This window comes from Anas platyrhynchos, chromosome Z, assembly GCF_047663525.1.
Source record: "Anas platyrhynchos isolate ZD024472 breed Pekin duck chromosome Z, IASCAAS_PekinDuck_T2T, whole genome shotgun sequence".
In the NCBI taxonomy this organism is placed as follows: domain Eukaryota; kingdom Metazoa; phylum Chordata; class Aves; order Anseriformes; family Anatidae; genus Anas; species Anas platyrhynchos.
The window spans coordinates 2,617,317-2,643,901 of record NC_092621.1 but is presented as its reverse complement, the minus strand read 5'-3'; the positions used below and the strand labels follow the sequence as shown (position 1 = coordinate 2,643,901).

The 26,585-nt window shown below is 52.6% G+C and overlaps 1 protein-coding gene across 8 annotated transcripts in view; it reads right to left on the bottom strand.

The window, feature by feature from the left end:
- Positions 1-26,585, bottom strand: part of ZBTB7C (zinc finger and BTB domain containing 7C) — a 133,783-nt gene that overhangs the window by 24,781 nt on the left and 82,417 nt on the right. Inside the window, exon 1 of one of the 8 annotated variants that reach the window (XM_038170944.2) lies at positions 16,888-17,038. The exons of 6 other annotated variants lie outside the window; for them this stretch is intronic. The gene's annotated coding sequence lies outside the window, so the exon portion shown is untranslated. Of the gene's footprint in view, positions 1-15,770; positions 16,287-16,887; positions 17,039-26,585 lie in introns of those variants that run through there. One more of the 8 variants, XM_072031188.1, reaches the window with a different exon arrangement.

Below are 26,585 nucleotides of genomic sequence, written 5' to 3'. Positions count from 1 at the left end.
TTTTATTCTTCCTTTTGCTTCTAGGCTTGTGGAAGGTGATGGATGGGCAGTGGTGGAGACAGAAACCTTCCTTTTATATTCACAGGGCAGGTACTGCATCAGCAGCCGCAGTGCCTACACGAGCTGCACCTCCTCCGAACAAGAACAATCCTGAGACAAAAAAAGTGGATGCTTCGGTGTGTCCCCTGGCTTCCTGGAGTGCCTCCCTGCTCCTGCAGCCACCTCACCTCCTGATTTTAACAGGCTTACTGGTTTCATACTGGGAAACTGAGCCAAGCCACGCCACAGCCAGCAGCACGGAGAAGAGAGATGGAGTCAGACTGCTCTCAGAGGACAAGAGGCTATTGTCAGAAGCTGCAGCAGAGGAAGTTTTGATCAGATGGAGGAATTTTTATTTTTGTTTTATTTTTAGGACGAGGCTGGTCGAGCACTGGAGCACAAAGCCAGAGCGGCGCTGGGATTTCTGCCCTTGGGGATACCCAAAACTCACCGGCACAAGGCGTGAGCCTCGCCTAGGGAGGCAGGGTGAACCCGGAGCCTGGTCTGGCACATGGGAAGCCCAGGCACAAAAGGGATGAAATAACACAACCGCAGGCACACAGTGGACCCAGACCTGAGAGCAGCCCCACGTTGCTACAGAATGGGCTCATTGGGGTAGATAAAACAAATTTCCACAGTTGTGTGTGTGACGAGCTCCAAGGGTCGCCTGCTCTTCTTTCTGCCTTGATAGAAGGAAGATCTTCTCTAGCTGCAAAATTCTTCAGATTTTTTTTTTTTTCATCTTCGGGGCCAATTCAACAACTCATCTCCCTGCTCAGACTGTCAGCAGAAGCGTCAACGGTACTGCTGGTTTCTGTGATGTGGAACCATGCCCGCCGAGACTTGGACCAAGACCACGCAGCCCATCTCACACAAGCCACCGAGCAGCCCACACTTGGCAAACCCCGAAGACCGTATCAGCCGTGCCTGCATGACTTATGGCTTCGGGCCATCTTTCTCCAAGCCTCTGAGCAGCCACGATATAAATCTTGCTCTTCTTTCACTGGTCTTTGCCATGACAACACAATCACTTGGCTCCCCGTGCCACATGCTCTTCGGGTGTTCGTCAGAGATGTGTCAGGGGAGAAATGAACTCTGTACCCTGGCAAGATCAGCTGCAAGGAGCGCAGCTCTCCACAAAGCCAATCGCTCCTGCCCTTTTCCAGCTCAGATGCTCACCGCAGGAGGAATTCAAGTTCTCGTGAAATCGCTGTGAATGTTTACCTGCACCGGGAGCAAATCCATGTTCCTCCCTCCCGGGAATAAGCAAACAGAAATTTCCCTGCCCAGCATTTTGCTCCCCTCCAGCTCCTGTGCTCTCTCATGCCTAAATATTCCCACGAAACGGTGTGCGTGTGTACATTTTTCTTTATTCAGAGATAAATTTGCTCTTTGGAAAGAGGGCTGCTTGCCCTGTTGAAGTTGGCTGAGCCCTCCCGTGCAGCCCAGTGAGGCTGCGGCTCCTGCTAGCCAGCACGGTGGCTACCAGCAGCGTCATCCCGAGCCTGCAAATCTGAAGCCCTGTATCAATTTTGACATGCTAACTACTGGCTTTTTCCACCATCTGAAACCTCTTTGCTGAAAAATACCTAGCCCTGATTTTAGAGTACTTCTGGAGCCCATGGATGGGGTCTCCCTGCTCCGGGACGCACGTCCCCAGCCTCCCCCTGTGGGGACAGCAGGGGGCCGATGGAGAAGACAGAGGGGTTTGTCAGGAAGGGCAAAGCAGTCACAAACTGTTTGTGTGCCCTCCCGTGATGCGGATTCAGCCCAGGAAGGTCACACAGTTCTTACAGTGTTAGTGCAGGAGGGTGGAGTCCTTCTTCTGTCCAAGGAGAGGGAAGGGAAAGGAGCCCGTCCCCTGCCGAAAGCAGCGGGTGTGCGTATTGCACTTGGCTGGTCAGGGGATTAAGGACGGTTCCCCAGTTTAGGATTTCCCAAGGGAAGGAAGAAAAAATCAGCTCGGGGGTGGAAAGAGCCCAGGTAAAATGCTAGCTGGAGAAAACGGGGTGAGAAAGGCTGGATTGCCAGGGGAGAAGCTGCTGGCTGCACAAAGCACGGTGTGCTTCAGATGGGGCACAGGGCAGTGGAGCGGGGTGGGAGGGGGTGCAGGTCAAAAGACTCAACTTCAAAAGGATTCCTCAGCAGACACAGAGCCAATACCTTCATATTCGATTATTTAGTTTTCACACAAACCTAACTAATATACGTGTTTGGCATTTTTCCACCTTTGACGGGAAAGGAACATGAAGTGGAGAAAGGATGAGAGAAGTCTCAGACCCTTTGCTTTCCCCAATGCACTTGGATAGAGCGAAGGCTGCTGAGTTGAAAGATTTCTCTGGTTGCTGGTAATGGAAAGGTGGGAGTGATCAGGGCTTCTTTGCGCACTGAAAAATGTAAAAAAGTAGCTGCAAAATAGCATAAAGGACTTGTTTAATCTGAAAAGAAAAAAGAAAAAAAAAAAAAAACAAGAAAAAAAAACATTCTGCCTAAATTTTGGGCATCTGTCATAGATTGTGTTTAATTAAAAATAAAGGAAATGTTGATGCAAACAAATCAGGCTGCGTGTGAAAGTCAGACTTGCACTTTGAAAAGGCTGAAATGAAATGCTTCTGCTGCTCACAACTTGTCTATTAATCTGACCAAACTGACCCAAATGCTGGGTGGTTTTTATGTCATCGAAACTTCACTTTGTACTAAAGCATATTTAGCTGAATTATCTCTCCCAGCTGTACTTAAGGAAGCGAAAGCTAAGTACAGAGCTGAAAGAGCCTGCTCCTGTATCCTGGGGCGTTCAACCCATCAGCACAGTTAAAAACACTGACAAGCTATGGCAAGCTAATGTCAGTAAAATGGTACCCAACAGGAGGTTTGAAGCCTGCACAGTGATCTCTACAATAAGTTCCAGTCCATTAAACACCAGCCTTAAGTAAAATATTACGGTGGGTCACGTTTTAAAGCGGGCAGAATTGGTTGGGGAGTCACTGAGGATGCTTCTGGAGGAGGATGGAAATTCTGCACTAAGCTTTTTTCTGAAAGAACAACCTCGCTTTGCATTTCGGCTGCCTCCGCCCTGCCCTAAACACCAGATCCTTCCGCTCAATGCAGTTTTTATCCTTTGCTTCCCATATGAGCACTGGCAGCTCCCTCCGCAGACACACGGAGAAGCATTTGTGTTACTTGGGCAATGCGGGTAAGAGCAGAAGCACATCAAAACCCCAAAATGGGTAAATATTGCTTGTTGTTGAAAGAATAAATAGGAAAAAGGAGAAAAGATCCATCCGGAATCCATCGCCCTGTGTCTCTCTGAATTCCACAAACCACAGGGGCTGCGCACCCCTCGCCTGCGCCGGGCCGGGTAGAGCATCTGCACCAGATCCTGCTGGGGAGCAAACCTCAGGGCTTCAGAGAGCCCTGCATGCTTATCAGCTGGTCGCCAGCCTGATAGCAGAGAGACCAGAAACCAAGTGACGTGGCAAGGGCCGCGCAGTGGGTCAGGAGTGGAGCAGGGAGCAGAAACCGTGTCCTCTGTCCCCTCCGACCGCTCACCCCGATCCCAAGCGTTTAGTACTTTTCTCTGTTCAGCTTTGACCTTACGAGTTCCCTTAACCTTCTCCTGGCAGCTTCCTAATGGGCAAATAAATCTCTGGAGAGTATCTTAAATTCTTTTTTATCACAGACTGTATCAGTGTGATAATAAGATCAGCCTTCAGACTCCCCATTAAGTCACAGAAGGTGTGGTCATCAGTCATGCTTTTCCCAGCCTTAATTGCCAGACAGACACTTTAAGTGGAAAGTCCATCTAATGAGCCCAATCATTAAAACATCCCTGGTTCCTATTTGAGATGGAAAATTATATTACTGTAATAAGGGGGTTGCATCTTTGCCCCCCTATTCAATCATGTGGCACGGGGAAGGTGAGACTTCCCTGCGAGTTGGCCTTGGATGTGTGTCATTTAAATATAGCCCCCACTTCAGGCAAGAAAAGGTAATAAAACCCTTCACGGGATGAGAACTGGGTGGTTGGAGAAGGGAGCGGTGACCTCGAGGTGAGCAAAGGACACTGACACCGCGGATGCTCCCGAGGGCTGGCTGGGCAGAGGTGGTGGAAGTCACCACGGCCGTGCCTGGGTGGAGAAGATGAGGTGTGCTTGGAAAAGGCCAAGTGGGTTTTTCAGTGCACAGAGAAGTGTGCAATAAAAGGCTTCATTTGGAGAAATGGTTGGTTATAACCGGGCACCTCACAAGCCAGCACCACTTGGATGAAGGGCTTAAGGAGCTATTGCGGAGTCATCCTTCTCTCAGGGGGAGGTGGGAAGATGAGGGTGACATGAAGTGTGGGACGGCACAGAAACCAGAGCTACAGCAGCTTGGCCAAACCTCAGAAAGCCCTGTGGAAGCCCTTGCATGGGGCAAGTCCTCCTAAAGTCCATAAAACACTCGCTCTGGGATGCAGCAAGGACGTGCTTGGCCACGGTCCCCCCAGGTGCTCCCCATCTCTCCATCTCACTCCGCTGCCCATCATGGGAAGGTCTGAGCTCCACTTGGGTGACACCAACACAAGTCCCCAGCACCTCCTGCGTGCCAAAAAAACTCTACCTCCTGGATGGAGAGGACACCCAAGCGGACCCACTCCCCCCACAAAGCTCCAGGGGCTGGCCGAGACACCAGCCCCGCATCCCCGTGCCAGGCGCTCGGAGCGGCGGGGCAGAGCGATCCCTAATAAAAACAAGGAGGCACGGAAGGGCGTGTTTCTTTTGGGTAATAATACATCTTAAAAACTGCACGGTGAGGCAAAGACAACGCCGCGCCCTAAGCCACCCGAAAGGGTGTGGGCATTATACAATGATTCGCCCACACCCAGCACCTCCGACGACAATTAACACCCAGCCCCGCGCAGGGAGCAGTAAATACTGCATCTCCAACCAGGAAACGCCGGCTTTTTCCGCGCACATGAAAAAACCCCGGCGATGTGTCCCAACACGAACACCACTCCGGGCAGATCTGCGCCGTACCCGGCAAGCGGAGGTTGTTTTTTGCCCCTGAAAGGAGCCAGGGTGAAGCCAATGGCGGCTGCATTTCAACTTGTTCCTAAGTGCGGATTTCTGGGTTTTCATCGTTTCCTTCTTAAAAAAAAAAAATAAAAAAAAAAAAAACAAACAGAGATGATGGAAAAAATCTGAATGTATAATTACATCCTGATAACTACAAAGTCATGCGGAGTACTTTATAGATAATAAAACGACAAGATCTCATCACGCCCAAGTTTATTTTCATAGCCGTAAATCTGCTTCTGTTAAAGTCGACGGGAAGAGATTTTACTATTGAGTAATAATGGAAACAAAATAACACTTATTAAAGGGAAATGGGAACGAGAGCGCATCTCATGTTGAACGACAACAGAGAAAATCAGCTTGCTATTAGCAGAAGGCAGAAATAACTCCTTTTTTGCCAGCCTGAGATGTTGTCAGCAAGATTATTAACAGGGACCCCACTTTCCTCCCAAGCCACTGCACCATGGCAGGTGATGCTCGTGAAAACAGGAACTAAAGATGCAGCTCCGGGGTTGTGCCTCCAGCCACCAGTGTGTCTTAAGAGGAAAAATAAAAAGAATCAAAGCAAATGAGCATTTCCAAACCTTTTCCTAGCCATTTCTGGGGTCAGGAAAGCTGAGCTGCTTTTCTACCTGAAACTCACCTGCCCATTACAAAACTGGCAAGTAGTGAAGAAGGTGACGATGGATCTGCAAAAGTGGTAACGCAGCTGGCACGTGGAGCGGGGCAATGGGTTGGTACTGGCGTTACTGGGGGGTACTGGGCACAGGCAATGGCTTACAGCCCCAAACACATTGCCCAGAGACATCCAGAGGGACAGGCAGTGTTCCCGAGGAGCAATGCGAAAATGTTCATCAGACGGGGCCGCCAGGAGAGGTGAAGTACAGCTCAGAAGGGGATCGTGCTCGGGATCCCTGGATGCTGTGTTTGCCTTTGGGGCAGTCAGCAGGGGCAGATCAGGAAATGTTTGCACAGATAAGAAAGTCCTGCTCGAATCTGAGCCCTGAGTGGGGCCGGGGGAAGGGATGGATTTCGATCCTCCAGCTGTAGATCAGAGCAGCAGGAGCAGGGCACAGCCGTGCCAGCATACAAAAGGCAAGGAAATAAAAATCCCCACTACTACTGTTTGCTGACGGGAGCTGGGAGCATCTGCAGTTGAGCCCGGGTTTTTCCTGTGCAAGATGCAGGGTTTATTGTTATTTTTATTATTATGGCTACCGCTAATTGCAGTGACCATTTACTCCGCACCTTTGCCTGACAGCTACGAGCAGGATGCTCCTCGCTTCGCCGGCGCTGTATAAACAAGACAGGAGAAGGAGCAGCCTGTCCCCGAACGCTTGCGCTCAAAATAAACAGTGGGAGAAAAGAGAGATTACCTCGTTTGTGCAGATGAGGAACAGAGATACTCCGCGCCTCGCCTAGGGCCACGTAGGAAGCCCATGGCAGAGCCAAAATTCGGAGTCAGCTCTTCCAAATCCCAATCCACCACCTTATCTGGAGGATCAGCGGGAGCTGGCTCTCTGCCTGGGGCTCGGCTTTACCCCAGGGCTCGAGGCTGCCCGCAGCTCGCGGGGCCCCGGGCAGGGACCGGAGCGCGGTGACCGCCACGTGCCCACAACCCGGGGACAGCGGCTCCAGCCCCGAGCCCAGCCTGGCAGGGGGCTGCTCCAGGAGCCCCCCCAGCACCATCCTCTCTGCCCAAGGACCCAGCAGCAGCTGGGGATTTTCCTGTGCACTTTGGACACATGAAATCACCCAACTGGGTAGGCACGGCGGGGCTCACCTGGCAGCAGGATCAGGAAAGGGTTTTGGCCCCGAAGGAAAGCGGGTGTCCAGGGTTTGTATGAACCCAAAGAGACCCCGGGGAATACATGAAAACAGGAGAAGGCACGAGCTCCCAGCCTCCTCGGGGAGAGCGGAGGGCAGGGGAGGCTCGGAAAAGGTGCCATCGGCTGCAAAGCGGGGCTTTTCCAAACATAAACAGTTTGGGAAGCAGCGAGCCGGAGCGCGAGCTAAAAATACGCGGCGGCAAGTGAAAAGGATTAAAGGAGCCCGAAAGAAATAGCGAAGAGCAAATTGCAGGGAATTGTTCAGCAAACAATAAAGGCTCCTTGCCATCCCCCTGCAACAGGCGGGTGGCACCGGGAGAAAGCAGCCCGCGACAAATGATAGCTGCGGAGGGGGGACGGGGGAGCCTCAGACATGGCAGATTTGTTAAGTGGTTATTTTCCTTCTGTCTTTGCGGAAGACAAAGGGGAGGTAAAGCTCCCGAAGACAGGGATTGTATTTCACTCCGCAGTCGAGAAGGCTTTCGAGTGTCTGCAGATAGCAACGAGAAATGGTCCTAAAAAGATTAGAGCTCTTAAGGTAGGGCAAAATACTATATCCAGACAACATACTCGAGTTTTAATGACAGTGGGGACAGAATTGAGTGAAGCATTGTCTGCTGCCTTTAGGAAACCGAAAACTTAATTTGAAACAGCACAGACTGGATCTGGGCTCTTCTCACAAGAAAGGCTTTATTCCCGTCCTTTAAGTATCACTTTTTATCCTTGACATATATTTTCCATTCACCGCTTCCCCACAACACCATCCATCACAATGAGAGTCAGGACAGCCAAAGGCACCCGGCGCTCAGCTGCGCGGAGCCCCCCGCGCTCACAGCCCGGCACCCCTGGGTGACCCGGAGCCCCCCAGAGCAGCGTTTTCAGCTGCAACCTGCCGTGGAGAGGGAGAAGCCCATCAGCACTGCCGTAAAACAGGGTGAGGTGTTTTGTCACGGGACCTGCACAGCCCTCGGAAAGGTCTCCTTTGTTTCCCGTGCCGCGGGTAGTTTGCCTTTGAGCATCTCCCTTGCTCTGGTGTATTTCTTCCCGCTGCACCCCTTTGTCACGCTGTGATCCATATTTACAGGCACCCAGCTGAGGGTGACGAAGCAAATTGGCTTTCCACAGGGAGAGAAATGCCCCATTTTCCCAAATCCCCACCCCAATACCATCCCCAGTCCCTCAACCCTCCACAGGGATGCTGGCAATGCATGAAACTCAACGCATCGATCCCCGAGGGGTGCAAGGCTGCAGAGCCTCCCACCAGCTCCGCTGAACTGGTTTTGTACTGGGAACCAGCCACGGGAGCACTGCGGCCCCACTGGGGTGCTGGATGCCCCCGGGGGCTGGATCACATCAAGGCTTCCCTGCCCCTGACCTTGCCCGGGGCTCTGCCAGCGTGCAGAAACGCCGGGGGATAATTGCAGCCCGGTGGCCGCTGTAATTGCTCCTGCGCCACCTTGCAGCCAGGTTTTCCGCCCTATTATCCCCGCATTAATAGCAACCCAATCTACCTTTGCAGGGACAGCACCGCCAGCCTTGAAAGGAGGCGGTCTCCCGGAGGCTCCCCTCGGCCAGGGGGGCAGGGTGTTGCTGCAGGGAGGACATCTGCACCCTGCAAAGCCCCCGCACCTCTTCCAGCCCTGTGTAAATGAGATTAGACTCAGCCACACGGCTGTTTCCCCCGCCGGAGCAGGCGAGTGAGATTTGCTCTATTAGCTAATTCATCCTAGCAGCGTCCCTGCGAGCTGTGGCAGTAAGCATTAGCTTCACCTCCCGAGGAGGAAAGCTGGAAGGTCAAAAGGGCTGAGCTTCATGTGGTGGGGAGCAGGAGCTAAGCTCCGGGGGGCTCGGGGCTGGGAAATGATGTGGAGCCCCCCGGGACACGGCTTGGGTGGGTGCTGAGGCTGTAAGGCCAGTTGGGTGCCCCCACCCAAAATGAGGTGAGATGGAGAACGGGGGCTGTTTTGGTGCTTTTGGTACATTTGTTCTTTAATGCATGTGAGAAACTCGGGTTTGTGGAGGCCTTTGGGATCAGCTGAATCCGAGGCTGGGATTTCATACGGATGGGCGATGCTTTGATGTGAGCTTCCGAGGTGGGGAGCCCCGGGGAGAGGTTTGGCCGTGAAACCAAGCGGCAGGCAGGGCTGGGGGGGACCCCTGGCTCTGGAAGTTACAGATCTAGAGCCGAATGAAGCTGTTGGTGCTCTCAGAGCACATCCGAGTGATGGCCAGAATTACCCGTGGTGCTTCCATGCTCCCCCGGTTTTCTTCACCTCTCCTTCTTCTAACGCTTTGCATCTCGACGGCAATTATTACCAGCGTTTCTGAAGATGAGCCCTACAGGCTCGCGACCAAGTCCCTGCCGAGCCGAGCCAGCACAGATGTGCTAGCGAGCGCCTGCAGATGGCTTCTCCTTCCCCTGAAACCCAAGAGTCTGCGGCGTGCTGCAGGCTGGGGACGCCAGGAGCACGTCCCTGCCCATATGGCGAGCGAGAAGTCACCCTGGGAAGATCAAAGCGGTGAGAGGAGACCTGGGCTGCCTCCCTCCGCCTCGCCCCGTGAAGGGCCGGTGCCCTCAGGCAGCTCGGCGAGGGATGGCAGATAAATAATAGATAAATAAATAATAGATAAATGCCAAAGCGCGTTGCCAAGGCCACCCCCAGGATGGATCGGCACCCGCGTGCTCTGCTCCGAGCCTGCTCCTGCCCTGCCGAGATGTCACCCGGAGCCTGACAGAGCTCCTGGACGGCGTGCTGGCTCGGGGTGATGCATCGGGGAGCCTCGCAGGTGACAGGAGCTGTAATTGCTGTGATTAAACCTCGCCGGCCTCCTGCAGCCCCGCGAAACCCGCGCCTGCTCTCAGCAGCGGGATCGATGTCCCCGGCAGGGAAAGCTGCCTGCGGGTGTGGAGAAGGTGATGGGATTTCCCAGCCGCTGGGGCAGGGAAGAAAAAGGTGCAGGAAGAAAGCTGCCATCGCTGTGCCCACGCAGCCTGGCAAAAAGGGCTCTCGGGGACAGTGTGCGATGCTGCAGATGATGGTTTGGGGTTCAGTTCCTTGTGCCTGGAGGCTGAAAAGCTGCAAAAGCCGGTGGGCACCCCCGGAGAGCTGCCCTGCATCCCACCAGCTCCAGCCACCAATCTGTATTGCCGCAGCAGCTCGGCCAGATCTGCCTCTATTTTTCTCAGCAACGCCCCGAGAGCAAAATGACTCCGTAGCAGTAGGAGATAAGGCAGTGGTCATTTCAAATACATGATGAGAATGTAAAATACGAGGTACCCAGTGGCTGGATGTGGCTGTGACCGTGGTGGGAGCTGCCCCTCTCACTGCACGGCGAGCAGGCTGTGCCCAGGTGCCAGCAGCACCCCTGGCACCCCTCACACCTCCCAAATTGACTCTTCCCAGCTCCGGTCACTGCAGCAGTCCAGCAGCTTTCCCATTAATGAGCAAAGAAAGGTGCTAGGATGAGGTGCTGGGCATCCAGCCCTGGTGTGCGAGGGAACAGGAGGTGCCTGCAAAACACCCAGAACAGCTCCAGCGGGGCACTTTGCAACCTGCTGACCCCTTCTTGTCTCCCGTGGATGGATGCTGGGTGGCCTCAGGGGACACGGCACGTGGCAGAGCACGTGGGGACCACCTCCGAGCCCCGTGAGAGGAGGCAGACACATGCCAGCCAGTTAACTCCTGAAACGAGATGCCCCCAGATAGTCTAACACCTCTGCAGGAGCCTCCGCATCTGCCAGGAGCTGAGCTGAGCTGAGCTGAGCTGAGCTGCAAAGGTTGCAGACTCTGCTTGAGAAATATTAGCCGTAGCTGTGTACATGTGCTTGGCTTATTAGTTTTATCTAATGGGAGATTACAAAGCAGCCGGGGAAAGAGCAGAAAAATACTCTCCTTGTTTAGCACAAAAATATAGGTAACAATTATTAGGCAATAATTGATTCATCCGATACTTTATTAACCGGAGTCAGGTTTGCAAGTGACAGGCTGTGCAGCGAGCCTTTCATGTGACACGTTATTAAAGGCTCTTTTTCTGGCTCTGAAAGGCAGTGGCTGGCAGATCAAAGGTCAGACATTTCAAGGAGTAAATTGGTTTAATGTGGCTGCAGATAGCCTCACAAAACCTAATAAATATGCAGTGAAATGTAAGGAGAGAAAATTGTGGACAAGAGAGACAATTACTTTGAAACCAGGATAAGAGCAGCGCGGGCGCAAATTAATCAGCGTAAGGGCTCCTTCTCCCTGCCTCACCACGCTGGATTTGGCACCCAGAGCAGGCGCCTGGCTGCCCGCCCAGGGTGGGAGATGCGGGGGCTCCAGGGATGCTCTGCTACCAAAATGTGCCGGGGGAAGATGCCCACAGCAACCCGAACCAGCACGGCTTCCCCGTTACACCGCGACTTTCCAGTTAGACCGCGGGTTCCCAGTTACGGCACGGCTTTCCAGTTACACCAGAAGGCTTTTGTGGACTGCTGCAAAGGAGGTGTAGGAGCAAGGTGGGGTTTTGTGGTCGCTGCTCGGCTAAATGGCCTCGTTGTGACACTGGGGGGACATCGGGAGGTGGGGACCCACGGCCCAGAGCTCTGCCCTCAGGGTTACAAAATGAGCCTGGAGTAGGCTGGCTGTAAGGATGGATGCTCGCAGCTCGTCTCATTGCTCTTAACTCTGTCTCCTGGCTTTTTCAGAAGCACACCTCACTATTTTTAATCTCCAGCCAGGCAGCAATGTCTGAATACTTTGGGGTTTTGTTCCTGTTTGCTGAAATGCATTAACTCAAATGACCTCCGAGCGGCTGGAAGGCAGGGCTCCTTTGCTAAAAAGTCGCAACTTCTCCCCTCTTAATTAGGAGCGAGAAAACACCCACTCCATTTCTCTAATCTTGAAAGAGACTTCCTGCACCAACAGCGACAACAATGCCCCGTATTCCTTCTGCGGCTGGAAACCTGGAGCGGAGGAAAGAAACCTCTGAAATAAAGCCCCCGCCCCCCGCCGAGAGGCAGATAAGGGCACAACCTCTTTGTATTCCCTCCGCGGGTCACCTTCGCCAGATGAGTCACCGTGCTCCAGGGATATTTATCAGGGGCCCTCCGATAGCTGGCACCGGATCGGGCACCACCGCCGTGCAGCACCGTCCCCAGGGGGCTGGGTTGTGCCTGGACACTCAAAGGTGGCCTCTGCTCACCGTGTCCCCAAAGATGCCACTGCCACCTCCAGGAGGAGGCACCCTGAGAAGCACTGGGAGCGATGCAGGGCAGGGGAGCAAGTCCCACTTGCACTCTGCTGGCCGTGGGATGCTTTGCCACGTTCAGGGAAGAGCTCTGCGCCTTTTTGGGGTCACCCACAAAAACGGCGGCGGGGCACGGCCACCCCAACCTGCAGCCCACGCAGGCAGGCAGGCAGCGCGCTCTCACCCGGAGTTATTTGTGCGTGTATGGCTCTCCCATAAATCAGGAGCCCTGACAGTGTAATTTGTATCTGGGGAACCCGGAGCAATTACAGAATCAACCCAAACACTATTTGTTTCTCAAGATTTCGCCCTTAGTTAGCACTGTCGTTCTGCTTTAATTACACCGTAATTAATTGCAGCAAAACTGTTTGGAAAAGTGCGTGGTGGGGCACGGTGGGGAGGCTCAAATATTGCAACCTGCCCGCTCCTCTGCAGCCACGGGGGTGAAAACCCCTCTGCAGGAAAGCTGCGATCCGGATTTGATATAACACTCGGCATTCCCCTCACCACCTTCCCTCACAGATCCCTTCAAAACCAGACCAAGACCCACAGAAGATGATCGCTGAGTGACTTCACATGCAGGGAAATGAAGGCACAGAGGAGATAATCTCTTTTATTTATCTCCAGACGGGATTAAGAGGGCAGAATTCACCAGAAGTGAACCTAGGGAACGCGAGGCACCACATTCATCCGAGGCTGCCCCCAGTTTCATCACCTGGCCTGGCTTGAAGGCAGCAGCACCTCCAGTCCCACCCCTCTGCCTTGGCTTTCACAAATACCAATAGTTTCTGTGCACGAAGCACAGCTGGGGCAGAAATCCCCTGCTTCACTCCACTGGGCTGGACAGAAAGATAGAAGGAAAAAGAAGGGAGAGGGCAGGCAGCAGCCCGGCTCCCGCAGGTGACTCACCCAGGCACCACAGCCCCCGGGGCAGGAGGGGAAATTTCCCATTTTGAAATTGCTCAACAACAAGAAAAATATTCCTTTTTTTTTTTTTTTTTTTTTTGGTTTGTTTCCCTTCAGCTCTATACCTTGCGGAACAAAACGCTGCCTCGCTTTTCTCTGTGCTATTGTCTTTTTTTTTTTTTTTTCAGCTGTGCCAGCCATGCAGAGCTGCCCCAGCTCCGTCCCTTCACCTACTTCATCCTCCCCTGCTCAGGGCAGGGAGTTTTAGGGGATGTGGCCCAAGCAGGTCACTAGAGCAGCCCAAGCTTGTTGCTTGGTGAGCAAGCTGGAGGGACTTTTTATAGACCCCCAAGGGTCCCCAGGCTTTGCTCCACCACCCCGAGTGTTACTGGTGGCTCCCGCGCATGGGTGGAAGGGCCCAAATTTTGGATGGAGGAAGCCATCCCAGCACAGCACCAGAGCTATCACCGCCCCAGCAGTGCTGGAAGATCCCCGGGCGGTCTCGGAAGACCTCCCAGGGACATGCCTAGAGAACCGGGGCTTTGGCAGCGGATCTGCTCCATCAGCTTGGGCGCACCTTGCCAAAAGGTGCCCAGATGCCATGGTGACGGGCTCGGCGGGGATAAACACCGAGCATGGGTGTGGGCTGTTTGCATAGCGAGGAAGCTGGCTGGCCTCCATCCCTCCACCCTGCCTCCTCCCCGTGGTGCCAGGAGCTCGATCCAAAGTGGTCTCCTACCTCCTCCTGGGGCTGGCTCATCCGCCGGCAGCACGGAGACACTTCCCAAACTGGTTCGCTGCTGGGCAGGGCACGGGTGGGGGACTGCTGCCGGGCTGCCTCTCCCCACAGCCCGGGAGGTGGATGTCATCTGATGGTCCCGACGGCCACACGCATGCCCAGACCCACGCGGAAGCCATGGGGACCTGCCACGGGGTGAGGTGTCCCCTCCTCCTCCATCCCAAAGGCAGCCCCAGGGGAATCGGGGCTGGCCCCGCAGGCAGCATCGAGGGGCTGGGAGGGATGCGGGGAGGAGCAGGGGTGTTTGAGGGGTGCCAATGGGTTTGGATGTGGGGAGGAAGCTGGACACACGGACACGGTCACTGGGCACACCAGGGGAAGGATGTGAAGGTGGAAGGGAGAGGGAGAAGCTGGCTGCTGCCGCCCCACGGCTCGCAAGAGCTCTGGATGAGGTATCCTGCCCCCAAAAAAGCTGTGTCCTGGGAAAGCATTTGTGGCCACCACGTGCCCGTTCCTTAGGGGCAGGAACATCTCTCTGAGGGATGAGGAAGAAAACAATCAAACTGCCGTGAGAAATAAACGCATAATGAGGGGAAGCTGCTCCCATGAGCAACGCTCGAAAATTACACAGGCTTATGAGCAACGGGCACTGGGCGCACGCTTCCAGTAAAGAACCAAAAAGCTCTGACTAATGCAAAGATGCCTCCAAATCTCTCTTGGCACCAGTATCCCGGCCCCACATCCCCTCCCTCTATTCATCCCTGAAGCTCGCAGGCAAAGGAAAACAACCGGCACGGCTCCCTCGCTGACCCACATCGGCTCCTCCGCACCGTCCCGACACTGACCCCATCCCCGAGGGCAAAAAACCCCTCCCAAACCCCAATGCCCAGCCACCAAGCTCTGCGGGGTCACTGCCCAATGATCTCCGAATTTGTAAAACCTTTCCATTGGTTGCACCGAATGGAAAAACGATAAGGACTACGCACCGGGGAGAGAGGCTTCAGCACTCCGAAAGTATTTTAATAGCTGCTATTTAATTAAAAGCAATAGCTCTGGAATTATGTGAGTGAAACTTGCCACTTATTTATTAATTAGAGGAGGAATTTCAAAGGAGGCAAAGAGAATTAGGTGCTGGCCAGCCCCAGGCTTGCTGGAAAACCCCAGGCTCTCACAGCTGATGCTTGCTCGGTGCTCTAACACGCCGGGTCTGACTCTTCATCGCCTGGCACCTGAGCAAACAGCACCGGGCACCAGTGGAAAGTGGGTGTTGGACCCTGCCTGATCGGGAGGACAGGCTCCACATGTCCTCTGCTGGGCTCTGTGCGACCAAACACTCTGTAAAGAAGTCAGGAAGGTGGGACGGAGAGCACGAGGGAACAGACAGAGCCTGGAAACGCAGCCCCTTCCCTACAAGAGGCAGCCCACCTCAGTTACACCAGCCGCACGTCTAAGGATGACTCAGAGGAGGAAACCTGCCCAGGATCAGGCCTTGAGTGCCTAAGGTCGCTGCTCCATGGAGGACACCACCGCGGGAGGCACAGCTGGGTTTTGACACAGCCACCGCGGCTGCTCGGGGCACGGGGTGCGCCCCCGCGGAGCCAGCAGCCAGCCCCGCTGTCCCCATGCGGGCAGATATCCACCCTGGGGCAGATCCCCAGGATTAATGCCGAGAAGCCCCCAGGTTTTGCTGTGCAGCAAGAGGAGCTGGAGGCGCTGGCAGAGCTCTGCTGGCCGTCACCCCACATCTGCACCCCGGGACTTGGTGTCCCCACTGCCTTTGGCCACCGGAGCCATTCGGCACAGCCCCTCCGTAACCCCCAGCCCTCAACCACCAAGCAGAAAGGAGGGGAAAGCCACCACATGCAGACTTATCCCCCCCCCAAATATCACAGCTGTGGCTGCCCTGACCTTTGCAGGGGCAGGACGAGCTCCGGGGCCCTGCAGAAAGGCAACATTTCCGCACACGCAGCAACGCACTTGGAAAAGCAGCGCCGAGACCTCCGAGCACCGGTTCCTCCCCTGCAGAGCACATTCCTCCCGTTGGATTTTCATTCAGCCAAACCTTAAACAAAACTGCAGCTCGCTGCCGTTGTTCCTGTCCGTGGCGCGGTTCTGGGAATCACCCAGGAGGCTTGGTGGAGAGATCCCAGCTTCCAGAGCCGGGGAGGGACTTTGTGCTGTTCAAACAGCACGGCGATTTACGCTTAGGAAGGATCTGTTAAAAATATTAAACCCTAGCGGGGTAAAACATGCCATCCGGGGGCGTCCTCTTCACTAAAAAAGCAGAAAAAACTTCCAGACAGAGGCTGGGACTCCAGCCCGAGCTGCTGCCAGGATGCCTGGGTGCAGGACGAAGCCCTGCTCGTGTCCTGCAGGGCTGGGGGCGAGCAGGGCAGGCTGAGCCGTGCCAGCCCCAGCCCCATGCCCAGCAGCAGGGCCAGCCCGCACTGCCCGAGCACGCAGTCTGCTTCAACTACTATTTCTTTTTTTTTCGACCTGCTATTAAAATATTTCTATTTAATTATTTTTTACTTTTTTTTTTTTTTCAGCGAGCTTTCCGTACAGAGCAACCGGAACAAAATTAACCTTAGGAAAACCAAGACAAATATTAATCACCTGCCCCTTCAGCGCCCTTCTGCCTACCCAGCAGGAGGTATTAGCAGATGTGTTTTCACGCTGATCCTTCCTATCTAGAGCAAACAAACAAATAACTGAACCGGACCTGCGAAGAAACCCCGCAAACTGAGAAGCCGTACTGTATAGGTGTTGATACAGAGCCAAAATCCCCGGGCTCGGTAAAGATTCGAGACACTAAACAAGTAAATCGGAGAGAGGATCACAGGGGTGAGTTGAAACAGCAATTAAAAACGCGTGTGAACGGTGATAGATTATTGCGGGGGATCGCTGAGCAAGCCGGGGCGATCTCTGAAAAGAACACGATTAGCCTCTGAGCATGAAATCCAGGCTGCTCCCCCTCACTTAAATAAACCGCGGAAGCCGTGAAAGGATTAAAAAAAAATAAATAAAAATAAAAATAAAAATCGGATCTTTTGGAAACCAGGCGCGACGTGGAAAAGTACAGCACCCAACCCACCTCTCTGCTCCGCGTGCCGACCCGCGCCTTCCCCTCGCCGCGCGCTGCCTATCATAAAACTTGCTGCTTTGTTGTAGTCAGAGCTGGCGAGGCTGCTGCCCGGGTGTCTGCAGCCGAGTGGAGATTGTCATTGATTTGTGTGAGGAAAGTTAAGCCTTTCTATGAGCGGTTATGAGAATTCACTCCCACCACTCCCTCTAAACCAAAAGTATTTGGCACCGAGCCCTCCTCGTCCACCTGTACTATTAAGGTCTAAACAGCACACGGGACGTGGACCAATTTTACCAGGATCTTTTCATGTTTCCTTTTTAAACAAGCACACCAAGTTCTTTGCAAAGATTTTTTTTTTTTTTTTAATTTTTTTTGAAATCCCATTTTTCTTCAAGCGGACTTACCGCATCCCTTCTGCTTCCCACGTGGTGTGGCCGCGCTTCGGGCCACCCCCAGCCAGCCGCGGGTGTAGGAAGCTGTGGGTGAGCTCCCACCGCCCTGCCCCACATCCCCCGCCAGCTTGAACCCGGGTCTTTTGTCTTTTGGAAAAAGACGTATGTAATTTAACTAAAAACCTGGTTTTTTGTCTTTTTTTTTTTTTTTTCCTGCGGATCTGACCCAAGCAAGGTCACCGAGGAAGGCAAGGCACGTTCAGAGGCGGGTTTGCTTACACAAGCTCCCAGCTGCAGCGCTGTGCCGGGGATCAGAGCCCAAGCTGGGCGCTCAGTGCAAGCACCGAGTGACTTTGAGAAGCACAAAATCCCTTCCCTAAGTGCTCTGTGAGGGGCTTCTCAGCTTACCCGTGGAGAGAAAACCAAGGGAAAACCTCCCGCGGTGCAGCCAGCCCCTCAGCGCCCGGCTTGGGAAGCCACCTCCTGCCCACCTGAGGTGGCCCTGAGGCCGCAGAGAACCCGTCCTGCCCCTGCACGGGGCCCGTCCCCTTCCACGAAGCCCTCTTGGCAGAGACATCGCCAAACCACTGCTGCCCAGCTCACCGGAGCGTGCCGCCTCGCCCCAGTGGGGCTCTGCGGAGCAGGAATCATTCCCTGCTGGTGGGGATGCAGCCTGACCGTGCCCAGCACGCACGCAACCCTACGGGCTTGGTCATGGTGTTGAGAGAGAAATAACAGGATTTGGGGCAGGTCCCTCCTCTTCTCCAGGGCTGTGCAGCGGGTGGGGAGCAGCTGGCAAGGGCAGGGATGCATCCGGGGTTGTTCCTGTTGGTGTGCCCCAGCCGCACAGGCATCGGGGCACTGGGATGCACAGCAAGATGGGGTGGGCTCCCCGGTGCTCTCTTTTTGGGAGAGACCGAAGAAATTGGCTTGTCCCGGAGGTTCTGCCCCAAATTCAACAGCCCTGCCTCCGAGCATAAAGTTAAACACCGCGTGTAACAAAATACTAGTTCCTTTCTGGCAAAGGTATCATGACAACGAGGAAATACAGATTTTTGTTAAGGCAATAAATCTGATGGGAGCAGCTGGACACCGAGTTACACATCAGATACCTTTCTGCTGGCCTTACTTTAAAGAGGCACACGCGAAAACCCAAATCACAACCGAAGGCGAATCAAAATTGTTTATACAAAGGGAATCTTTCTGGAGCACGAGGCAAAATCAAGTGTAAGATAGCCTGGGGCAGGCCGGCACTCCCAGACACGGCTGGGGAGAGCTGCCTGCTCACAGCACGCTTACTTTTGAAACTTATTACACCCTCTCTTGGTCTGCAGCAGAAAAAAAAAGAAAAAAAAAAAAAAAAGCTGCTTCCATCCCCACACCCAAACCACTATCTGCAGCTCCTCTGGCTGCTGGGTTTCTAAGGAGTGTCTGGGTAAATCAGTACACGAAGTCGGTGCGAACAATGTGTCCGGCCCCAGATAAGGGCAAAGCAAAACTTGGGCAACATCCAGTGGCTGCCAAGGCGGCACGGAGAGGAACGCAAACTGCCACCCACTGCTTTTCCTGCTGCTCCGGCTGTCCCGTCCTTGGCGGTCCTCCGGGGTCTGCAGCCAGGGAGATGTAGAACCAAGGGTGTTCGCTGTGAGAAACCGAAGGGCAGGGGTGCCTGAGAGAAGGAAACAACCCTTGGCCAGAGCAGGGATGCTCCAAATTAGACCCAAGCAGCCTCTTCCCACAAAAGCTGTTTTTTTTCCATCAAAACGGCTTGCTCCTGTCAACCCGCAAAAGCCAATCTGTTGGAGAAACAATTACTTCCATCCCATGCTACTGAAGTGCATTGTTTGTCGTGAAATTTCCCAGGGTGTTTTTTAATCGGCGTGTATGGAAATGTCCCCAGCCCATTTATTTAAAATGTCCCCAAATTCCTGCAAGCCAAAACCAACATTTTCATACAGCAAAACACTTGGAGGGCAGACAGTGACAAATGAAACATCTCAGCAATGACTCTGAGTACAAAAACACTGTGGACTATTTTGTGGAAAATGGGTCCCCACTGAACCCTGGAAATAATTTGCCATTTTCCATGTGAAATTGGTTCCTGGTTTTTGATCACCACTGATGGAGGGATGAGCGGGTCTCCTAGTCTGTCAGGGAAGAGAGAATAAACTGCTTCTAACTGGGTGTGAAATAAAAATAGCAGGAGGAAGGGGAGAAGGAAGGGTTCCCACAGACCCCACCTCGGCCGGGCAGATCACAAGTGTAACAGAAAACACTCAGGAAAAGAAATCCTAGAAGAGGCTACAAATCCCAGTTCGGCCCTGGAGTCCCAGGGGAAAGCTCTAATTGCGAGTATATTGGATAGAAAGATGTCCTGAAGAAAGAGCGCTTACAGGGTGGCTGCCCAATTAGAAAACGAAGAGGTCATCAAATTTAAAGGTTTTCATGGGCAAAATTAAGTTTGACACAGTTTTGTTCTCTCTAGCTTTTTTTAAAAGAATACATTTGTTCAAATGTTCTGTGAAATTCTGCAGCCTCCTTTTGAAACTGAGTTTTTCAGGCCAGTTTTAAACTTTTGCTAGCTGGAGCCCAATAATCACCCTCAGGGAATCCAACTTTCTGAGAGGCAGCAGATACTTTCCAGTGTATTTCTTGTAATATTTGCAAGATTTCCTGAAATAGCCATATTTTTCAACGGAAAATACTTTTATTTTTTCTTTAAAAATCCTTATTTTATTGTCAAAACATGTCACTAAAAAAAAAAAAAAAAAAAAAAAAAAAAAAAAACTACAGGTGAATTTTGGTAAGAAATAAAACCCAGCAACATAATATCCCCCCGAATCCCACAGAAACTGCTTGCAAACTGGAAACTTTGACAAGCCCGGAGAGGCTTTCTCCAAGGTGTCTGTCCCACACATGCACATGTTTCCGTTTGCTACGGTGCATATCCCCATTAATTTCACTACTGCTACCCAGGCAATAAAGTTAAGCTGTGCCTAAGTGCTTCCAAATGTCTGCCTTATTTTATAGGTGATAAAGTAAGTGGAGGGAAGAGCCCACAGCCTTGCATCTCAACGCCGAGCTGCCACCAGCTCAGCTGGGACAGGAGGAAGGACGGTGGGGAAATGACCCATCTGCTTTAGGAAAGTGCACTCATCACTGCCGGTTTTTCATCTCTAAAATACAGCCGTGTGCACTGAGGAGCAGATGAACCATAAAAAGGGTTTTCTTACTAACAGCCCCATACGCTGAGGATGAGGAGCTGCTTCCAGCGAGGGGCTGGCTCACACCTCGGTGCACACCGCGGATCGGGCAGCCCCGCTTACACCACACCCAGAAGAATTCCAGCCAAAAATCTCAAAGCTCGGAGGCAGATCAGTGAAAAGGGGTCCTGGCCAAGTGTGTTGCTAAAAACACCTAACTAGGGTCCCATGGTTTTGTAGCGTGTCTCATTTGGAATCGTCATGGCCATAATCAGATCGCTCCTACAGGACCTCACGTGCTTCATGGTGGAGCTCGATGAGGCTCTGGTGTCAGTGAGGGCCACAGGTCCCCCTGTGCTGGAGAAATGAATGTTGTTTTGGTTTCTATGGAGGGCATGGGGCTGGATGAAGCCAGGATGATACAGCATACATGTGCACATGCATACTGTGCATGTGGCTGCACGATGGGATCTCCTTCCTTCCCATGGCTTCAGTGGGGCTCTCAGAGCTCCCACAGGGCCCAGCACCAGCCCTGGGGCACTGAATGTCAGGGAACCACCACAGGAATGACAAAAATGTGGTGTAGAGCACAGGCATGAGAGGACAACAGGGGTGAGGGTGATCTCTGGCAGGCCGGGACACAGGAGGCCCGGTGGGCCCGCGTCCTTCAGCCCTGCCTGTAGGGCCAAGGGCACTGCTCTGGGGAGGTGCCGCAGGCCGAATGCACCAGCTGGTTCTCCTTCTCCCCAAAAAAAGACATCACCAGCACAACCAAGATGCCAGTTGCTCTCGGTGCTGGCCATCAGGGCCACGTCACCCTCACCAGGACTTCGCAGGGTGTGTGAGGGAACGGTACCAGCTCCCACTCCCCATGGAAAACACCCCAGATAAAGTGCACGCACACCTCCCTCCCTGGGTTGCACTGCTAGGTTACTTGGTTGGAGGATACATGCCTGAAGGCAGGAGCCAGGCCGCTTTATTTGTTTTTAATGTTTCAGTCCTCCCTTCCTCTTTGTCAAGGAGGATTTTCAGGTCCACTTCAGCTCGTGTTTGTGCAGGGCTGGGCGAGGGTTGCTAAAAATAAATGGCCACAGGATGAGTCCTGAGCACAAGTGGAAGTTATTTCGGTGTTGTTCAGAATACTCTCACTTTGCACACAGTATGCACACATTAATGGTAAAAGACACGATGTGGAGACACCTCACAGAGCAGCACAGTTTTACTGGGGGTACCTGCCCCCCCACTGACACCCCCCAGACCAGGCACCCCCAGGGCAGATGAAGCTGGGTGAGATGAAGCCCTCCAAAGACATCCAAGGGGTTTCTTGAACAAAGGACAAACATCACCTTTACAAATATCACCATCCCCAATGCCAAAGAAACCTGCCCAGCATCTCAGAGCAAACGTGAGATTGGTGATAAAAACCTAAGAGACACAAATATAACCTGCCAGGGGACAAAACAGAGGAGGAGACAGATATCTAAATCTTAGTGATAGCTCCAGATTTCAGCCGACTTCCATCGCAATCACTTCAAACTGCCTTGCACAATTCACCACCCCGGTGAAATTGCTACACGCAGCTTTGGAAATGTGTTCCCTGCGTCGCAATTTCTCTAGCAGTTATTTTTACTTTGCTCTCACACAAAATCAGGCATGATGCCTCGCTGGGTCTGTCCACATCATCCCACCTGTGGGACCGAGCAAATTGCCAGCCTCGGGGCTCTCATCACAGCTCGGCTCTCGTGGGCTGCTCACCCTCTGCTTTCATTTCCACAGTCCTGAAAGTGATCCTTACCCTGGAATGAGCAACTTAGCAGAAGCTCCCTGATGTAGGTGGAAACAATCTCATCTGCTTTCAAAAGCTGCAGATCAGGCCATAGGTCCTTGCAGAATATTGCATTAATAGTGAGAGGCAAATGAGCCATTTTGCTTCTCCTGGCTGAAAAAAAAAATGCAGCTGACCTGATTTACCTTCCCGATAATGTATTTAAAAAGTGCTCCCGGGCTGAGGACTTCGCCAGCCGAGATTTCATATGAAATGAAACTGTTTATGTCATGACCGCAACCTTCTGAAAAATGCCCTTTTATATGGGAAAGCTCACAAGACCCTTCGGTATAATGATCTCAGCGATATCAATAACCACATTTCGGCAGATTCATTATCTGCTTGCTGGCCGGCCTGGCCGCGCAGCCAAGTGCTGAAGCAGGATGGAGTGAGAAAGGCAAACACTGAATTCATCCGCTCTTTCCGCAGAAAATTGACATCACGGGTCATTCTTTTCCTTAGAAAAAGCCAGGCTTTTATTTCCTCTCCTCTCACGCTCGCTGGGGAAGGAGGGCCTGCGCTGCACACAACGCTGAGCAGAGCTGATCAATCTGCTTTTGGTGCTGCCTCCTCCTCCACAGCTCACTCCCCGCTCCCCAAGTGCCCCGCTCCTCGCTTCTCCAAACTTTGCACATTTTCCTCCTTCGCCCCTTTCTCTCCATACTCAGCCCCTGCTGTTCAGGATTTAAACACGCATCCTAATGCTGTGCAAAGACTTCAGACTGCAATTCATAGGAAATTTAGGCTCCAGAAAAGTTTATTTTATATTGATATTTTCAAGCCCAAGGGACTTTTATGCCCTCCAGCTTCATACAAAACAAACTGCTTCTCCCAGCAGCTTCTGCACTGAGGCCCTTGCTCCCAGCAGAGAGAGGCAGCAGCAGTCTTGGCTGTAAGGGGCGTGCCCTGACCCTAAGAAGTGTTTAAAGCAATTTATTAGTCTAAAAAGTTTGCAGCTTTTTCTTTTTTTTTTTTTTTTTTTTTTTTTTTCCCTGAATGTGCCTAGCTTCAGTATCCAACCATCTAACCCCTCTGTGCCTTTTTCCGCCAGAATAAAGCTCGGTGCTCAGAAATCTCTGCCCAAAGTGAGGACTTGAATGCTGGAAGTCAGCCCCTGACCTCCCTTTAGACAAAACAACTGAAGACATTTCAGAGTTCCTCTGTTTGTGCAACTCCTCCGACAGCACTTCGCTGTAACACCTCACAGTGTTTGGGCTTTCAGCCCAAAAAGTGTTTTCAGCCTTCTCTTGGGTTGCTGGTGATGCTCAGCATCGATGCCTGGGGCTTTTGCAGCTGAAAAGCAGAATGCAACTGCACAGTGCCTGCTTTGGTAGCCTTTTGGTCATTTTTCACCATATTTAACCATTCTGGGGAAGGCGGGAGCTGCTGAGAGGTTGTGACTTAAGGAAAACAAGCCAGAATTGGCACATACAGAGACAAAAAGCCGAATCACCTCTGGGAGCATCCCACTGCTGCCACCCACGTCACACCTCAGTATCCCCAGACTTCACTGCCAGGCCTCATTTTTCTACACATAAAGAAGAAAAAGAAATTAAAAAAAAAAAAAAAAAAATTCTGCAGACCCAGGGCCAAGAAACCCAACCCAACCCCTGACCCTGACTCCTAGCTCCAGCCACCACTTGTCACCGGATTGCCTTTTCAAGAGCACGACACTGGACTCACAGGAGAACAGGTCTCTGTACGAAAACCTCTCCGGTTACCAGCTACGTGTGGTGTTGCAGCTCAGGGGAGTGCTACGAGCAGCGCTGGAGGAAATTCTCAGCCAAACCCATTAACAAACCCCAAGCTATGTGCCTGTGCTGTGGCTGGGCTGTCACCTCCCGGGCATCCTTGGCTGCTGCCCCCGAGCGTGTGCACAGCGCGCAGCGATGGTAATTGCAGGTGAGAGTCCCTCGCCGCCTCCCACCTTGCTGAATCAGCAGCAATTAAGGGGATAAGAGCATCGCTGAGGAAAACCGTAATTTCCTCGCCCGGCTCTGCACCACCAGGACGGTGAGGGAGGCCCTCAGCTCGAGCCATTCTGCCTTGGTGCCCTGATGAGATTGAGCTGACAGAAGAAGCAAGCGGTGCTGGAATAAATTGATATTTAAAAGGGCAGAAGTCCCACAGGAGTTCAATACCGCAGCAGCCGAGCTGCTAACAAGGACAGGCAATCTCCAGTTGTCCAGGGGTGAGAGGATGAGGATGAGGAGGCAGATGGGGATGAAGGACTATGCGTGCTCGTTCCAGGGCTCTGCTACCTGCAGGAGCCCCTGCAATAACACTGCCCCAGCACAAATGGGCTGGCCCTCCCTGCCCCAGCACCTCTGCCCCTGCCTGCAGGCCCCCAGGTTTATTATTTCAGAAGCCCTAAGGCAGGGGAGAGCCAGGGAAAGGGAGGAAAAGAAGAGGAGGAGGTAAGATGGGGGAAAGAAACAGGTCAAGGAGAGAGCAAGCAGGCACAAACAGAGATGAGGGGTTGCACATCCATGAAAGACTAACCTAAAATTGGCACGTTGGCACAGAGAGGGGTGGTGAAAAGAGATATTACGATGCAGGATGTAATGACAAGAAAAACTGGGGGCAAATCTCATCCTTTCTGGAAGGCCTGGGGGAACTGGTGGTTTGGAGCTCTGCGAGGGAGCCAGACTGCACAGCAAGCCAAACAGCACAGCAAATGGCAAACTCCTTAATAAATGCAAAGCGATGCATGACGGGGGGATGAATTTCTGCTCCTCGGGCACCTTACGGGGTCCTAAACCGACTGTGTCACACCAAGGAGGGACCTGACAGCAGCGGAGACGGCACGAGGGAGACCTCTGCTCCACGCACAGCTGCAGCCCCAAAGCTAACAAGATGTTCGGATGCATATGGAAAGGGACGGCAAATAATCCTGGCAATATTATAATGCCTTTGTATAAATCAGTAGTGCAGGCTCAGATGGGGAGAAAAGTAATGATGCAGAAAAGGCAGAAGTGTTCAATCAATATTTCTGCTCCGCATTTGGAAAGAAGCAGGATGATATGCTTGTATCACATGAGGAGGATGAAGTACTTTCCAGTCCATTAGTAACCAAGGAGGTTGTTAAACAGCATCTACTAGCGATAAACAATTTTAAATCAGCAGGCCTGGATAGCTTGCTCCCAAGAGCCCTCCAACAGCTGGCTGAGAAGCTCTCTGCCCTGCTGATGTTAATTTTTAATAAATCTTGGAAAACGGGGGAAGATCTAGGAAGAATGCAGCATGCCACGCAGATCTGCAAAATGGGCGAGTGGCATGGCCTGAGAAGCAGGTTGCCCTGAATGGCATCAGTCATGGGCAAAATAATGGGGACACTCCTGAGAGGCAACCGGAGAGGAATTAAAGGACAGGAACACAGTTAATGCCAGCCAGAGAGGACCTGCGGAAAACACATCATGTCAAACAAAGCTGATTTTGTTCTCCGAGCAGATTACAAGTTCAGTTAATAAAGATAATTGCCTAGAGATAATATACATAGGCTTTTGTAAGGCATTTGATTTACTGTGGCATGGCATCCTGATTAAAAACTGAGCACTGTATTACAACAATAAAGCACATGTGCAGGGGCTTCAGATCTGATCTCTGCAAATAGCTGTCATGGGGGAGTCGGGCTGTTTCCAGGGGGATTTCAGAAGGCTCAATACCAGCCCCAATATTCAGCGTTTTCTTATCTGGAAGCAAATATAACATCGCTGCTGGTAAATCAGCTACGTGCTACACAAACAGCAGAGGCCAAGCAGCCATCCGAGCAGAGCAGGCTAGCAGGTGGCTGGGGTCACCACTGCTGCACTCAGCGAGCCTTGGGTGCACAAATGTGAGCAAGGAGGAGGTTTTACTTCTTTGGGCTTGATGCAAGGGTGCACAGGTGAAAGCCCTGGAGGTGCGTGAAGGTGGAAGGAGAAGATGTGACCTTCTCCTGCGGTCCCACGGTCCTGCTGCATGTGTGCTGCTCATCCAGAACAGGCACTGCAGGTGCCAAGGGACCAACCACAGAGGCTTAAAAATTCTTTTTTTGAAGGGAGATGGAAAGAACAGAGCTGTTCTTTGAGCCTGGGAGGGGAGATAAATCACAGGTGTCCAGGAGCAAAGCACAAGCGAGTGCGCGTGTTCCAACCCAGACATTTCTAGGCTCTGATGCTGAGCTTTGTGACCCTCAGGAAATCAACTAAGGCTCAGTCCAGCGTTTTGGTACAGGGGTACTTCATCTGGCCTCATATCCCTGAGCCCCATCTGCCCTGGGGAAGGCAGAGCACTTTTGCTGTGTGG